An 8,967-nucleotide genomic window follows, 5' to 3' on the forward strand; every position below is an offset into this window, starting at 1 on the left:
TTCCAACACAGTATTGTTGATTATGGAGCAGAGTATGAATAATAATATGGATATATGATAATGTATTGCCAAAACATAATCTGGATATGTTATAATGTATTGTCGAAATATTGTATACATATGGTAGATGATACATAGTGCCTGTTTATACGACCAGCCATTGTTTCGGATAAATGTGGATACTAATAGTCGTGCAGTATTTCAAACTGGTACCATTTCTAAATTAATATGGATATCTCACAGAGTATTGCTCAGATATTATGGATATGTTATAATGTATTGCCAAAACATAATCTGGATATGTTCCAACACAGTAGTCTTGGGTATGGATATGGATATGTATAATGCATTACTAAAATGTTGGATACATATGGTTGATGATGTAGTGCCTGTTTAGGAGACCAGCTATTGTTTCAAATAGATATGGATATTAATAGGGATATATTTTTTCAAAATGTTGCTATTTCTAAATTAATATGGATATCTTACAGAGTATTGCTCACATATTATGGATTTGATATAATGTATTGCCCAAACATAATATGGTTATGTTCCAACACAGTATTGTTGATTATGGAGCAGAGTATGAATAATAATATGGATATATGATAATGTATTGCCAAAACATAATCTGGATATGTTATAATGTATTGTCGAAATATTGTATACATATGGTAGATGATACATAGTGCCTGTTTATACGACCAGCCATTGTTTCGGATAAATGTGGATACTAATAGTCGTGCAGTATTTCAAACTGGTACCATTTCTAAATTAATATGGATATCTCACAGAGTATTGCTCAGATATTATGGATATGTTATAATGTATTGCCAAAACATAATCTGGATATGTTCCAACACAGTAGTCTTGGGTATGGATATGGATATGTATAATGCATTACTAAAATGTTGGATACATATGGTTGATGATGTAGTGCCTGTTTAGGAGACCAGCTATTGTTTCAAATAGATATGGATATTAATAGGGATATATTTTTTCAAAATGTTGCTATTTCTAAATTAATATGGATATCTTACAGAGTATTGCTCACATATTATGGATATGATATAATGTATTGCCCAAACATAATATGGTTATGTTCCAACACAGTATTGTTGATTATGGAGCAGAGTAGGAATAATAATATGGATATATGATAATGTATTGCCAAAACATAATCTGGATATGTTATAATGTATTGTCGAAATATTGTATACATATGGTAGATGATACATAGTGCCTGTTTATACGACCAGCCATTGTTTCGGATAAATGTGGATACTAATAGTCGTGCAGTATTTCAAACTGGTACCATTTCTAAATTAATATGGATATCTCACAGAGTATTGCTCAGATATTATGGATATGTTATAATGTATTGCCAAAACATAATCTGGATATGTTCCAACACAGTAGTCTTGGGTATGGATATGGATATGTATAATGCATTACTAAAATGTTGGATACATATGGTGGATGATGTAGTGCCTGTTTAGGAGACCAGCTATTGTTTCGAATAGATATGGATATTAATAGGGATATATTTTTTCAAAATGTTGCTATTTCGAAGTTGATATGGAAATATCACAAAGTAGGGCTCAGACATATTATGGATATGTTATGATCTATTGCCAAAACATAATCTGGATATGTTGCAACACAGTATCGTTGAGTATGGAGCAGAGTATGAAAAATAAGATGGATATGTATAATGCGTTGGTAAAATCTTGTATACATATGGTGGAGGATATATTGCCTGTTTATGAGACCAGCTATTGTTTAGAATAGATATGGATATTAATAGGAATATATTATTTCAAAATGTTGCTATTTTGTAAATTAATATTGATATCTTACAGAGTATTGCTCAGATATTATGGATATGTTATAATGCATTGCCAAAATATTGTATACATATGGTAGAGGATAAAGTGCATATTTAAAGGGCATGCCATTGCATCGAACAAATATGGATATTAATGGGGATAAAGTATTCCAAAATGTCATTATTTAATTCTAAATATTTGTATTTGTAAATTAATATGGAATTATTACAGAGTATCACTCAGACATATTATGGATATTTAATGGCGTATTGACAAAACATAAACTGGATATGTTGCAACATAGTATTGTTCAGTATGGAACAGAGTATGAAAAATAATATGGATATGTATAATGCGTTGGTAAAATTTTGTATACATATGGTGGAGGATATAGTGCCTGTTTATGAGACCAGCTATTGTTTAGAATAGATATGGATATTCATAGGAATATATTATTTCAAAATGTTGCTATTTTGTAAATTAATATTGATATCTTACAGAGTATTGCTCAGATATGATGGATATGTATAATGCATTGCCAAAATATTGTATACATATGGTAGAGGATAAAGTGCATATTTAAAGGGCATGCCATTGTATCGAACAAATATGGATATTAATGGAGATAAAGTATTCCAAAATGTCATTATTTAATTCTAAATATTTGTATTTGTAAATTAATATGGAATTATTACAGAGTATCACTCAGACATATTATGGATATGTTATGATCTATTGCCAAAACATAATCTGGATATGTTGCAACACAGTATCGTTGAGTATGGAACAGAGTATGAAAAATAATAGGGATATGTATAATGCGTTGGTAAAATTTTGTATACATATGGTGGAGGATATAGTGCCTGTTTATGAGACCAGCTATTGTTTAGAATAGATATGGATATTAATAGGGATATATTAATTCAAAATGTGGCTATTACTAAATTAATATGGATATCTTACAGAGTATTGCTCAGATATGATGGATATGTTATAATGTATTGCTAAAACATTATCTGGATATGTTATAATGTATTGTCAAAGTATTATATACATATGTTCGATCATATAGTGCCTGTTTATGAGACCAGCCATTGTTTAGGAAAGATATGGATATTAATAGGGATATATTATTTCAAAATGTTGCTATTTCTAAATTAATATGGATATCTTACAGAGTATTGCTCACATATTATGGATATGATATAATGTATTGCCCAAACATAATATGGTTATGTTCCAACACAGTATTGTTGATTATGGAGCAGAGTAGGAATAATAATATGGATATATGATAATGTATTGCCAAAACATAATCTGGATATGTTATAATGTATTGTCGAAATATTGTATACATATGGTAGATGATACATAGTGCCTGTTTATACGACCAGCCATTGTTTCGGATAAATGTGGATACTAATAGTCGTGCAGTATTTCAAACTGGTACCATTTCTAAATTAATATGGATATCTCACAGAGTATTGCTCAGATATTATGGATATGTTATAATGTATTGCCAAAACATAATCTGGATATGTTCCAACACAGTAGTCTTGGGTATGGATATGGATATGTATAATGCATTACTAAAATGTTGGATACATATGGTTGATGATGTAGTGCCTGTTTAGGAGACCAGCTATTGTTTCAAATAGATATGGATATTAATAGGGATATATTTTTTCAAAATGTTGCTATTTCTAAATTAATATGGATATCTTACAGAGTATTGCTCACATATTATGGATATGATATAATGTATTGCCCAAACATAATATGGTTATGTTCCAACACAGTATTGTTGATTATGGAGCAGAGTAGGAATAATAATATGGATATATGATAATGTATTGCCAAAACATAATCTGGATATGTTATAATGTATTGTCGAAATATTGTATACATATGGTAGATGATACATAGTGCCTGTTTATACGACCAGCCATTGTTTCGGATAAATGTGGATACTAATAGTCGTGCAGTATTTCAAACTGGTACCATTTCTAAATTAATATGGATATCTCACAGAGTATTGCTCAGATATTATGGATATGTTATAATGTATTGCCAAAACATAATCTGGATATGTTCCAACACAGTAGTCTTGGGTATGGATATGGATATGTATAATGCATTACTAAAATGTTGGATACATATGGTGGATGATGTAGTGCCTGTTTAGGAGACCAGCTATTGTTTCGAATAGATATGGATATTAATAGGGATATATTTTTTCAAAATGTTGCTATTTCGAAGTTGATATGGAAATATCACAAAGTAGGGCTCAGACATATTATGGATATGTTATGATCTATTGCCAAAACATAATCTGGATATGTTGCAACACAGTATCGTTGAGTATGGAGCAGAGTATGAAAAATAAGATGGATATGTATAATGCGTTGGTAAAATCTTGTATACATATGGTGGAGGATATATTGCCTGTTTATGAGACCAGCTATTGTTTAGAATAGATATGGATATTAATAGGAATATATTATTTCAAAATGTTGCTATTTTGTAAATTAATATTGATATCTTACAGAGTATTGCTCAGATATTATGGATATGTTATAATGCATTGCCAAAATATTGTATACATATGGTAGAGGATAAAGTGCATATTTAAAGGGCATGCCATTGCATCGAACAAATATGGATATTAATGGGGATAAAGTATTCCAAAATGTCATTATTTAATTCTAAATATTTGTATTTGTAAATTAATATGGAATTATTACAGAGTATCACTCAGACATATTATGGATATTTAATGGCGTATTGACAAAACATAAACTGGATATGTTGCAACATAGTATTGTTCAGTATGGAACAGAGTATGAAAAATAATATGGATATGTATAATGCGTTGGTAAAATTTTGTATACATATGGTGGAGGATATAGTGCCTGTTTATGAGACCAGCTATTGTTTAGAATAGATATGGATATTCATAGGAATATATTATTTCAAAATGTTGCTATTTTGTAAATTAATATTGATATCTTACAGAGTATTGCTCAGATATGATGGATATGTATAATGCATTGCCAAAATATTGTATACATATGGTAGAGGATAAAGTGCATATTTAAAGGGCATGCCATTGTATCGAACAAATATGGATATTAATGGAGATAAAGTATTCCAAAATGTCATTATTTAATTCTAAATATTTGTATTTGTAAATTAATATGGAATTATTACAGAGTATCACTCAGACATATTATGGATATGTTATGATCTATTGCCAAAACATAATCTGGATATGTTGCAACACAGTATCGTTGAGTATGGAACAGAGTATGAAAAATAATAGGGATATGTATAATGCGTTGGTAAAATTTTGTATACATATGGTGGAGGATATAGTGCCTGTTTATGAGACCAGCTATTGTTTAGAATAGATATGGATATTAATAGGGATATATTAATTCAAAATGTGGCTATTACTAAATTAATATGGATATCTTACAGAGTATTGCTCAGATATGATGGATATGTTATAATGTATTGCTAAAACATTATCTGGATATGTTATAATGTATTGTCAAAGTATTATATACATATGTTCGATCATATAGTGCCTGTTTATGAGACCAGCCATTGTTTAGGAAAGATATGGATATTAATAGGGATATATTATTTCAAAATGTTGCTATTTCTAAATTAATATGGATATCTTACAGAGTATTGCTCACATATTATGGATATGATATAATGTATTGCCCAAACATAATATGGTTATGTTCCAACACAGTATTGTTGATTATGGAGCAGAGTATGAATAATAATATGGATATATGATAATGTATTGCCAAAACATAATCTGGATATGTTATAATGTATTGTCGAAATATTGTATACATATGGTAGATGATACATAGTGCCTGTTTATACGACCAGCCATTGTTTCGGATAAATGTGGATACTAATAGTCGTGCAGTATTTCAAACTGGTACCATTTCTAAATTAATATGGATATCTCACAGAGTATTGCTCAGATATTATGGATATGTTATAATGTATTGCCAAAACATAATCTGGATATGTTCCAACACAGTAGTCTTGGGTATGGATATGGATATGTATAATGCATTACTAAAATGTTGGATACATATGGTGGATGATGTAGTTCCTGTTTAGGAGACCAGCCATTGTTTAAATAGATATGGATATTAATAGGGATATATTATTTCAAAATGTTGCTATTTCTAAATTAATATGGATATCTTACAGAGTATTGCTCACATATTATGGATATGATATAATGTATTGCCCAAACATAATATGGTTATGTTCCAACACAGTATTGTTGATTATGGAGCAGAGTAGAAATAATAATATGGATATATGATAATGTATTGCCAAAACATAATCTGGATATGTTATAATGTATTGTCGAAATATTGTATACATATGGTAGATGATACATAGTGCCTGTTTATACGACCAGCCATTGTTTCGGATAAATGTGGATACTAATAGTCGTGCAGTATTTCAAACTGGTACCATTTCTAAATTAATATGGATATCTCACAAAGTATTGCTCAGATATTATGGATATGTTATAATGTATTGCCAAAACATAATCTGGATATGTTCCAACACAGTAGTCTTGGGTATGGATATGGATATGTATAATGCATTACTAAAATGTTGGATACATATGGTGGATGATGTAGTTCCTGTTTAGGAGACCAGCCATTGTTTAGGAAAGATATGGATATTAATAGGGATATATTATTTCAAAATGTTGCTATTTCTAAATTAATATGGATATCTTACAGAGTATTGCTCACATATTATGGATATGATATAATGTATTGCCCAAACATAATATGGTTATGTTCCAACACAGTATTGTTGATTATGGAGCAGAGTAGGAATAATAATATGGATATATGATAATGTATTGCCAAAACATAATCTGGATATGTTATAATGTATTGTCGAAATATTGTATACATATGGTAGATGATACATAGTGCCTGTTTATACGACCAGCCATTGTTTCGGATAAATGTGGATACTAATAGTCGTGCAGTATTTCAAACTGGTACCATTTCTAAATTAATATGGATATCTCACAGAGTATTGCTCAGATATTATGGATATGTTATAATGTATTGCCAAAACATAATCTGGATATGTTCCAACACAGTAGTCTTGGGTATGGATATGGATATGTATAATGCATTACTAAAATGTTGGATACATATGGTGGATGATGTAGTTCCTGTTTAGGAGACCAGCCATTGTTTAGGAAAGATATGGATATTAATAGGGATATATTATTTCAAAATGTTGCTATTTCTAAATTAATATGGATATCTTACAGAGTATTGCTCACATATTATGGATATGATATAATGTATTGCCCAAACATAATATGGTTATGTTCCAACACAGTATTGTTGATTATGGAGCAGAGTATGAATAATAATATGGATATATGATAATGTATTGCCAAAACATAATCTGGATATGTTATAATGTATTGTCGAAATATTGTATACATATGGTAGATGATACATAGTGCCTGTTTATACGACCAGCCATTGTTTCGGATAAATGTGGATACTAATAGTCGTGCAGTATTTCAAACTGGTACCATTTCTAAATTAATATGGATATCTCACAGAGTATTGCTCAGATATTATGGATATGTTATAATGTATTGCCAAAACATAATCTGGATATGTTCCAACACAGTAGTCTTGGGTATGGATATGGATATGTATAATGCATTACTAAAATGTTGGATACATATGGTGGATGATGTAGTGCCTGTTTAGGAGACCAGCTATTGTTTCGAATAGATATGGATATTAATAGGGATATATTTTTTCAAAATGTTGCCATTTAAAGTTAATATGGAAATATCACAAAGTAGGGCTCAGACATATTATGGACATGTTATGATCTATTGCCAAAACATAATCTGGATATGTTCCAACACAGTAGTCTTGGGTATGGATATGGATATGTATAATGCATTTCTAAAATGTTGGATACATATGGTGGATGATGTAGTGCCTGTTTATGAGATCAACTATTGTTTCAAATAGATATGGATATTAATATGGATATATTTTTTCAAAATGTTGCTATTTCTAAATTAATATGGAAATATCACAAAGTAGGGCTCAGACATATTATTTATATGTTATGATCTATTGCCAAATCATAATCTGGATATGTTGCAACACAGTATTGTTGGGTATGGTGCAGATTATGAAAAATAATACAGATATGTGATAATGTATTGCCAAAACATGATATGGATATGTTGGAACACAATATTGTTGAGTATTGTGTAGATTAGTGTTAAAACATAATAACAGATATGTTAAAATGTATTCTAAACTATATGTTATCTAAATATGTATTCTAAACTATATTGCGCATATAGTATAGAATAGTATTATTGCAGTTTGCGATTTGATCATTAATTCCTGTATTGTTTTATGTATACCATTTGATTGGTCTGGTTACTAATAGTACTATTAGTATAATGAGTTTAATCAAGTATTTCAGGTGTGCAAGGAAATAATGGAATTCTAGCAGTTACACTATGATATGTAAGTATGTGTTAATAGTGCTTTATAAGTCCCTCCCTCTTTAATGAGGTGTTAAGAATGTTATACATATATTTTCTCATTTCTCTATATGACTCCGATGGTTGCACCTACAAAATAGGCTACTAAGATTCACATGGCTGGAAGAGTGAACTGGTCACATTGAAATTAGACAGAATAGGACTATAATAATACAGGGACAAGGTATAAGTATAAACTCAGAGTTTTAACTATTAATATAGTACTGCTTAAATATGTATGTAATTATAAATAAATTGTAATAAGAAAAATATGTCTGAGATTTCATTAAAATGTACCATTTTAAATACAAAAACTTCAGTATTTTGTTTGCCAGTTTAGTGACGCATATTTTCTATAACTTTAAAATTAGCACTTTTGCCTTAATGTAAACATAATGCAAATAGTTATTTCACGTTTAATACGATAACTTTACTGTCTACACAATGTTTGTAACTTCATTGGATGTACTTGTCTTTTATTTTTCTAATTTTTCTATGTAATTAGATATTTTTGTGTACACGGTTTGATGTAAC

This window comes from Bombus vosnesenskii, unplaced genomic scaffold (genome assembly GCF_011952255.1).
Source record: "Bombus vosnesenskii isolate JDL3184/JDL3185 unplaced genomic scaffold, Bvos_JDL3184-5_v1.1 scf7180000013379, whole genome shotgun sequence".
NCBI lineage: Eukaryota > Metazoa > Arthropoda > Insecta > Hymenoptera > Apidae > Bombus > Bombus vosnesenskii.